The sequence below is a fragment of the Episyrphus balteatus genome, chromosome 4 (genome assembly GCF_945859705.1).
Source record: "Episyrphus balteatus chromosome 4, idEpiBalt1.1, whole genome shotgun sequence".
NCBI classification, from domain to species: domain Eukaryota; kingdom Metazoa; phylum Arthropoda; class Insecta; order Diptera; family Syrphidae; genus Episyrphus; species Episyrphus balteatus.
In genome coordinates this window covers 80,516,533-80,526,534 of record NC_079137.1, presented here as the reverse complement: position 1 = coordinate 80,526,534, position 10,002 = coordinate 80,516,533, and the positions used below count along the sequence as shown (strand labels likewise).

General features: G+C 30.4%; 1 non-coding gene across 1 annotated transcript; it reads left to right on the top strand.

The window, feature by feature from the left end:
* The first annotated feature begins 1,652 nt into the window (after positions 1–1,652).
* Trnai-aau (transfer RNA isoleucine (anticodon AAU)) lies at positions 1,653–1,726 on the top strand. Its single transcript has one exon. It is a non-coding gene; the product is annotated as a tRNA-Ile (tRNA).
* The last annotated feature ends 8,276 nt before the right edge of the window (positions 1,727–10,002 follow it).

The following is a 10,002-nucleotide window of genomic DNA, read 5'->3' as shown; positions in this document are numbered from 1 at the left end:
TAAGGGGGGCCGGAAATAGAACACAAAAAAAGCTTTGAAATTCAAGAGTTTAATGTATTCGGCCCCCTTTTATTGATAAAAGTTTAAGAAATGGGGAAAAATAGATACATATTTTAATCATTTAATGCTATAACTTATTAACAATCAAAATTGTTTCTAAATTCTTAAAACGCAAAGATTTAAATAAAAAACATTCAACTTATTTAAGCTTGACCTAATAAAGTCAGTGGCCGAAAATAGGAAACAAAGGCCGGATTTAGGAGAATCGGACTTTTTTAGACAAAAACTTAAATAAAATATTTTTGGGATATATTATTAACTTTTTTTTTTAACCATACCTAAAAATTATTAAATAAAGTACATTTTATTTCAAGAATTATTCGAAAATGTTGATATTTGACGTTTCTGTGCTTTATTTTTTGAGACAAAATCCTTAACCCTCTACTGCATACGAAGCCAAATATGGTTTTGTCAGTTTGAAAGCACTTTTCTCTTCTCTGTCACAAAAAAATGGTAAAGATTCAATACAATCCTCTTCCTTGTGTTTCTGAGAACCCATAGAGATAGTTTTTTCATGTGTCCGACACAAAATATAGGTGTATTTTATGATCACAGGTGAGTCGATCAGTCGTGTGCATTGAAATCGAAAATGTAGAATATATTCATACTTTAAGTGTTAATTACTGCGTTTCTTTGGAAAGTAAAGTGGAATTAAAAATTTATTTAGGATCGATTGTTTAATTGTGTATGCTATGAACCAATTTTTATTGAAAAAAAGTTATTGGCCTGGTCTTGGGAGGGCAAAAAGTAGGGAGGCCATATTTGGCTTCGTATGCATTCAGGGGTTGTAAATCTACACAATATGTAAAACTTTTTTGTTGGAAAATTTTGTTCCTTTACAATGTTATTTTGCTTGGAAGCTATGTTTTATTCAGAAATGGAGTCCCTTTGCTTTTAGAGACATTTTTCACATGTTAACCCCATTTCCGGCGGCGTAACCACACAAATTTCAGGGAAAGGGGGGCTCACCTATAATATTTTTTAATAATTTTATTACTTCTTAGCTTTTGTAAGATCTGGGAGTGGGTGAAAATGTTGGAGCAAGACTTACTTCGACAGTGGAAAGAATGTGAACCAGAAAAAAATATATTTAACGGAAAAAACAAATTGCTTTTCTCGGTTCCCTGTCTTAAAATGAGCCAAATTTGAATTAATTCTTAACCTTTTGTAATGCAATTTATTTATTTTACTTTGTTTTGTTTTTAAATGATAAATATTTATTTTTTGATATTTTGAATTTTATTTTTTACATAATCTGAATAAATAAAATTAGTAAAATTTCTTACCCCTTAATGCATACGAAGCCAAATTTGGCTTATAAACAAATTTTTTAAACAAATTATGTAATTAAAAAAATTTTTTTTAATGAAAACCGTTTTGAAACAACCCAAAGAACCCATGTAAAGCATTTTTTAATTTTTTCGTCCGCTAATATTAATTCATGCAGTAGAGGGTTAAGGGGCCGGCTTCTAGCAACTCTACCCTATTCATAGAAAAATTGATCTTTTACTGTAGTTGAGTAAAAAAAAACCTCTTATCTCTGCAATTTTGTAAATACCAAGAAAAATATCAACTGACAGCAAATCCACAACGGCCCATTAGCTCAGTTGGTTAGAGCGTCGTGCTAATAACGCGAAGGTCGTGGGTTCGATCCCCCCATGGGCCAATCATCTTTTTTTATTTTTTTTAAGAAAAAAATCAAAAGTGCTATACAGTAACTTTCATTTCCAGGGCAGTTAAATATTAAAATTAAAAAAAAAAATTATTAAATAAGATCAACTCATTTACGCAAGTGCGAAACTATTGGATTTTTTTTTCATTTTCCTTTCAACTTAAATCTATTTTAAGGCAAAACCAAAAAGTATAAGATAATTATCCTCCTCTGAATAAATAATAACAACATTTGTATATTTATGTTGCCTTTCTATTTTTATATCATTTTTGAAACTTTTTTCTTTTATTCTGTATAAATTTGTAGGTATTGTAAAAAAAAAATTCACTTTTCAAGAAATAAATCAATCACAAGAAAAATACAATTTTTTAAAAACTTTTTGCTGTAATTTCTCATGGTTGCCGTCAAAAATTGTGGTAGACAATTTCAGATTCATGTTCAGCAAACCAAAAAACATAAACTAAAACATTAAAAACGATAACACCAGAACTTTCTACTTTTATATGAAACTGAATACAATTTGACTGGACCACCGTACACTGTGGTGTATGCGTACTATTTTTTTTTGTTTTCGTTTAATTCATTTATAAAAGGTGCATTAAAATAAATAAATGCGTTTGAAATGCACAATTTATAATGTTTTAACATTAATTTCTGTAACTAATATTTACCCTACACTTAAATAACAGAAAAAGCAGCTATTAAGTGTTAGCTACATAAAAGATTTTCGTTTAAATATTTTGATTTCGCAGTTCTAAAAAGACCAATTTTAGAATAGCTAAGGTGGGTCAGATGGTGATATTGATCACATTTATTTCACTTTAAAAATAGCATAAGATGTAAAAAAAAAATAAAATCGGACGATAGCAAAAAAAAAAGCTTATCCAATGTTAAAAAAATTGGGTCCACTTACCTCTGTTTGTTAAGTTTTCTGTTTTTATTCTTTTTTCTTCCTTTAGTACCTATTGATAATTCTGGAAACGAATAAAAACTATTTATTATAAAATTAAAAAAAAAAATCTTTTCTGAACAAACCTTATGTAGAACTGTATAAATATGTATTTATTCATCGTTACATCTTTATTTTATCTAATTGGTAAAATCTGCAAATTAACGAAAAAAAAAGTTTTTTTTTATTTAAAATCAAGAAAGCAGTTTTTAAATTACCATAAATGATTTATTTTTCCCTTAGAGCCAATTTTTCAATCTTCTAATAAACAGTCAGTTAACAGTTCGACGAATAAAGTTATTAGGCTCATAAACAATCAGATAAAAACATTGAATTTTTCAATCAAGAATAATTTATTCTACAGAATAACAAAAAAAAAATGTCAAATTCAAAAATATTTAAAATTAAACGTCATTTTTATTCATGATTGTTTTTGTTTTCTTGTGTTAAACTGTATTTTTTTCAAAATTCTTTCAAAACAGCTTTGACAACTGACACAATATTTTTGTTTAGATAATTCCTGAGAATAATTTTTATTCGTCTCTGAAAGAAGCAGATAGTTTTATTCATAGGAATAAGCTATATCTGCTTGTTAAAAAATTGTTTTTTTCTTTATCCTTAGGAATAAGTACTAACTGACTGTTTAACTGACTATTGAAAAATTGGCCCTTATTGTTTTAAATTTTTCTTTATAAAATCAAATTTAAAACAGAAATTTAATGATTGAATTGCTAACATTTTTTTTGTAAAGTGTTTTATTTGAGTACAGGTAAAATAGTTCATAAAATCAAGAAATAAAAAAAAAAAATTGTTAAACTCATGAAACTTGGCAAAAAGTTTGCTTTGGGATAAGAACCAAGTATACAAAAAAAGTCTATAAAAAAGTTGGGTGGAAGGGTGTTTTTTCGCGGACAAGAGGGAGGGGGTAAAGGTCAAAAATATACTGAAAAAAATTGTTTGTTGAATATCATCATATGACACAATAAAGTCAATACGGTTGCTCTAAGAAAAGTTATTTCCGATTTAAAAAGCACCCTGGGCTTGTTTTTTGACCTCAACAGGTAAAATATAACCGAAACCCATGTGAAAAACATGCTACACTGACAAAATTTGGGATGAAGGTTTAAGATAAAACAGGGACAAAGGATTCATAAAGTTTTTTAAAAATATTTTTGTTGAAAGGGTGTTTTTTTGATAAGTTAAGTTGTGTGTGAGAAAGGTATCATAACAGCTAACTTATATTTTATTAATTTTTAAAACTTGGTGAAATAATTTTGGTTGGTATAAGAATTAAGAATCTATAAAAAGTAAAAATTATTTTGAGTAAAAGGGTGTTTTTTTTTAAGAAATGATGAAATTCGGAATTAGTACCACAAAAACTGGGAAAAAATTGTTACACCAATGAAAATTGGAATAAACGTTTCATTTATAACAGAAAGCAAAAACTCAAAAAGTCTATTCAAATATTTTAGGTTAAAGGGTGTTTTTTTTTTTTTGGGAAATAGGGAAAAATCCGCGATAAGGCCGATAAATCAATGGTATAAATGGTACCCTTACGAAATTCATTAAATATGTTCTCTTTCCCATGGGAACTACGAATAATGTAAGTCTATAAATTTTTTTTTTATGTGAAAGGGTGTTTTATTTAGAAGTAAAGAAAATATGGGTATATTTGAAAAAGTGTGTAATACTAGAGTAATATTAGTGGTACCCTATTGAAATTTAGCAATTATGTTACTTTTAAGATAAGAAACAAGAATCTTAAGTGTCTATAAAAATATCATGGTTAACAGGGTGTTTTTTTGAGTGAAAACAAAAATGATGGGTCACCCTAATGAAATTTGGTAAAAACATTGATTTTGGGATAGAAAGCAAGAATAAAGAGTTTTCATAAAACAAAATTTTGGTGAAAGGGTGTTTTTTTTTTCGAAGAGACAGTAAAATCTGCAATTGGTCCCAAAAAGCCAATAATTCGCGTAAAACGTGTAGGAACTTATTTATATAAATGTTTAATTTGTCATCAGAACCATAAATAAAATGAATCATTGGTTTTTTGGGACCAATTGCAGATTTTAATGTCTCTTCGAAAAAAAAAACACCCTTCCACCCAACTTTTTTTTATAAACTTTTTTTGTACTTGGTTCTTATCAGTGTTGCCACTTCCAAAAAAAAAATTGCGCAGTAGATCCATAAAAAAAATGCAGTAGATTAAAAAAATTCGCAGTAGATTTTTTATTTAACAAGCAAAATACCCGTATGTTGAACTAACAGTCAGAATACCTTTCTTACTACAACCAAACTCATGTACTTATTTAGGTAGAATTAAATGCATTTCCATAGTCATTTTAAAGAGATCACATGAAAAGTCCATTTTTGCCAACTTAAGGTAATTGCTGATGGTGCACTCATTCTTCATATCAGAACAATAAAAAGGGTTGAAAAGGACAAAAAGGTCATATAGCTAAAACAGCTCTAAATTTATTTCGATAATATTTTATGAAGTAAATCACCTTCGGTAGATTTTTTTTTTCTCTTTTTTGTTCACTGAGCGGATCGTAGAGCTAGTTTTAAATCGTATTTATCAAGAAACTCACTTTCTATGCCAAACTATATCTACAACTGCCCTCTTTTTTTATATATAGGTATTCCTAGAGAGAAAGGACCATACCAAAAGACCACCAACCGCTACTACAACTATTTATGTCTAACCCTTTTATCGTTTCGACCAGAGCAAAGCAAGCAAGCAAAACCAAAAACGAAGCAGGCAAACGTGCAGCAGAAGCAATAAGGTAATTTAAACGCGCAATCGTATTGCATTCCAATTCTGGGTGATTAAAGTGAAACCATTGCCTGAGATTTATGCGAAAGGTTTTATATTCTTTCGCTTTTTATCCTGGACTCTCCTAGAGCCAGGATATATCCCTTTTGTATATTCTCTATATTTCCTGCGTGCTATTTTGCCATACCTATACTGACTCTAGGTACCGCTAAAGTTATAGTCAAGTAAGCTACATATACACACACACCAACAAAACCGACACCAATCTGAATGAATAAATAAAGCCATCAATGAACTGGAAATTTTAATGCAATGAGTTATTGCTCAGTCATAATTCATATATTGCCGTGCTGTTGTAGGTATACCGTTCGTTTGTGTCGTTTTCGTGTTCGTTGTGTTATAGTGTCGGTCCTTGGTCCTTTAGATCCTGCCACATAGTGTTTTTAAGGGAATACACTCGTCGTCAGTCGTAGGTATATCTATGAACTATGAGTCACAAAGTTTTCTCCTTTTTACGCTTCTTGCGCATTGTTTCATTGTTTCATCTTTTAAACAATATCGCACCGCGGCTATAACTGGCAACGATATATAGGTTTGGGTAAAGGACTCGTATATTGGGGTATTGGCTTTTGTTTTCGTAATATGTGTTTATAGATATCCTCGTTGGCGTTATGCGATGATGCACAAACGCAAAAGCCGAGCAATTCAGCCATATCAAGGTATTGTATTGGAGTTGTAGAAAAATTCACAAAAGATATACACACACGAACAGTTATAGCGCGGAAGGAAGCAGCAGAAGGATATGTGAAATTCGACGACACAAACGAACCCGTCCCGAACTCGCTACTCGAATCCGGAGATGTTTGATGTATTGTTGCTTATTTTCTGTCAGTAAAAATTTATATATCTTTTTTGTTTATTTTTTTTTTTCTTTTTATAATATTTTTTTGCTTGTCTTTTCCAATTTTCTTTTAACAGCGCGAGTGTTATCAATTTTTATTAGGTGGTGGCTTCCATAAATTTTCCGCGAGTATTGTTCCGGGATATAAAATATTTTTTTTTTCTTTTGTTTTCATTTGATTCACAGATCCATAAATCATTTCATGAACGCATTATGTTTAATTTTTTTTTTTTGTTTATGTTCAAGAACAAGAACGAGTTTTTTTTTGTATCTTTATCTAACAAATCATGATTTTGGATTTATTAGAATTTCTTTTATACTACCCGTATTGTATTTATATTACTCCCTGTTTCTTATAATCCGATGTGAGAAAATAGGGTTTGATTAACTTACTTACAAAAATGTTCAATAGAATTTCTAGCAATGAAGCCATTGCCAATAGCTTTGAGAAAACAATCTTTTTTAAGCAATACCAGTCAGGGGCGTATGTTGAGTTGTCGGGGCCCCGGGGCAAAACTAAATTTTTGGGGCCCCTTTGATATAGAAAATTAGAACAAATAAAAATGTACGTATACGCCCATTTAATTTTTTTTGGGGCCCCTGATTTTATAATCATTTGTTGGTCGCTAAAATTATTTAATTTATATTTTTTGGGGCCCCAAGATAATATGTAATTTTTGTTTCAAAAAATCAATTTATTTTTTTGGGACCTCTGAGGTAATACTTTTTTTCTTTAGATGAAAAATATAATTTATCTCTCTTGTGTCGTTCGAACAGAACTAAAGTTAAGTTTATAATGAAAAAGAAAATCCCGTAATTTTAGCGAAAATTCTCGTTATTTTAAAATCAGTGATCCTTGATTTTACCGAAGGGTTACTGATTTACCTCTCAAATCCAGGATATTTTATGAGATTTTCGCTATCTCCGATGTTAAAAAGAAAATCCATGATTTATTATGTGATTCTATATTTTTAATGAGAAGACCCGTTGTTTCAACAGAAAACCCGTTATTACCAGTAGCAATTCTCGATTTACCTTCGAATCCATGGTTTTATTTAAGATCTTGTTTTCCTATGGGATTACTAGTGAAATCCGGAATTTTGTCGATGAAATTCATGATTTTTTCGAAGATATTACAGTAAAAATCCGTAATTTTATTAGAAAAAGACATGTTTTGAACGAGGGATCGCAGGGTTTTACTGAAAAACTACATGAATTTACCGAGGAGAATTGAAATTGTACCGGACAAACCTACGTTTACCGGATTTGTTTCAGAAGCGATTACTGATATTACCCGGGAAATCAATGATTTATTACAGATATCCGTGATTTTAACAGAGAAACTCGTAATTTTACGAAATAAGTGAGAAATTCCATAATTTCAACGAGAAGACTCGTAATGAAAAAAATCCGTGATTATACGTGACACCATTGATTTAAAAGAAGGAAATGCAGAATTACAGGCAAAGTCCATAATTTATCGGAGATATATTATATTTAACCAAAGAAACCCGTGATTTAACTAGAAAAGCACGAGATTTTACAGTTATATCGAGGTACCCGTGATTTTCAAGGAGAGACTTGTGATTGTATCGGAAAACCGATGATTCACTGTTTAACACTCAAAATATACGCGAACACGTTTTGTAGAGCTTGTCACACAGATTTCGAAACGGTATTTAAAAACTCCCTAACACTCCCAAAATCTGGAGTTAGGGGCAAAAAACGGTTTTTTTGACCTTCACCCATTGAAAAAAATAGCTACGTCAAATTTTTACCCATTTTTGATTTTCTTATAGTTTATGATAGAAATACAGAAATTTGAACGTTTAGGCACCGAAAAAAAATTTTATTTAAAAAAAAAATCATAATTACTATTTTTGTCGAGACTCTGAATTTTAATAAAAAAAACATCCAAACATCCAAAAACATGCAGAGAACTGTCTTAATTGATTACTTATCGGGGGCATTCCATGAAAAATGGTAACTTTTTATAATGAGGAAAAATAGGTGGGATTTATTGCCCAAGTTATCGTACTACGTGCCAAAATAACATTTTTGTTCGGTGCCTAAACGTTCCAATTTCTGTACCTGGGTTGAAATCGGAAGTTTTTTTTTCTAAGCCAATTTTGAACTGATTTTCATAAAAAATACATCGTTTCATTTGGAAATGAATATTATTTTAGAATATATTTTTAAAACAGCATGTTGTTGTGAAAATATATACTTTAATTTGATGTCAAAGTTCTGTAAATGAAGAAAAACATGGAATTTTTGAACTTTGACAGCTTGTGAATTCTAGGTGGTTTAACTGAATTACATGTTTTTTACACTGCTGAAAAGGTATATTTATCTCCTATCAGAAACTGTAAAAAAATCGAAAATGTGTAAAAATTTGACGAAGCTAAATTTGTTTCAACCAGTATGTAATTACTATTTTTAATATCCGAATAATTTGGCCTTCAAAAAATTGGTTAATAAAAGTGTTACCGTCTTTAAATTCTAATACTCGTTGAAGTTTAAAGTTTGATTTAAAAAAAATGTTTCCCCATCAAATTCTCTCTCCTTAAAAGTAAAACCAATTCCAGTAAATTCAACACCCTCACAAATTCAACTGATCTAATTTCAAATAACTGAATTCACGCCCTAAAAAATCTATACCAACTCGTCCATCCTCCACACACACAATATTTCCAAAATCCAACAAAAAAGTTAACCTTCAAAAGCCTGCTATGGATACCCCATTTAAAAGTAAACTTTATATCTACCAACTACCACACATCCCTTTTGCAAAAGGAAGGAAGAAGGATGAAAAATTTTTCGAAAAAATCTTTAATTAAAACTCTCTTGTTCCATGGTCAACGCACACACACGCGGCCAACCACCAACCTAATAATCGAGTTTTCTGAACCTAAAAAGATAGAAGATAAAGCATCCGGATTTGCCTTGGCAACAAAAAAAAAAAAAATTGCACAAAAAACAACAAAAAAGAGGAATTATTTGCCTGGGAGATAGCACAAAAAGGGTCTACTGTATATTGGTGGTTGGTTTTGACCCAGCTATTAACTTCATTTTCAACAGTCACGTATGCATATAGAAAACACAACAACGCTTTCCCAATTTTATCCTAAATCCTGTTTCCTGTGTGATATGATGATGATGGACGAGTGCATATATAGTACGCAAATTTTTTTCTAATTTTTCTTTCTTTTTTTTTTCAACCAGCAAAGAACCCCCTTTTTGAACTCGGACAACCCTTAAATGATACACACACAATAGCCACAGGACATTATTTTGCCTATGACTACAAGGACGACCCTTTTTCCTTTATTCAATCTATTTTTTTTTTTTTTTTTTATATTTTCAGGACTTTTCAATATGGTCCTTGTTGCTATGGGACTAAATAGAAATCGAGAATCATAATTGCAATCATCAAGCATTTTGTGTATATATCCAGCTAAAACAGCAGGAGCTACCAATCTAGCATAGCAACAGTGTGTGGTGAAAATCTATGTCCTGGAAATCTATTTCATAATAATATGAGTGATGATGGTGATAGTGTGTATGTGTGTATTGTGTGCACCTTTCTCAATTGCATAATGGAATCTAAAATTTCAACAAGTAGAATCGAGTCGAGGGTT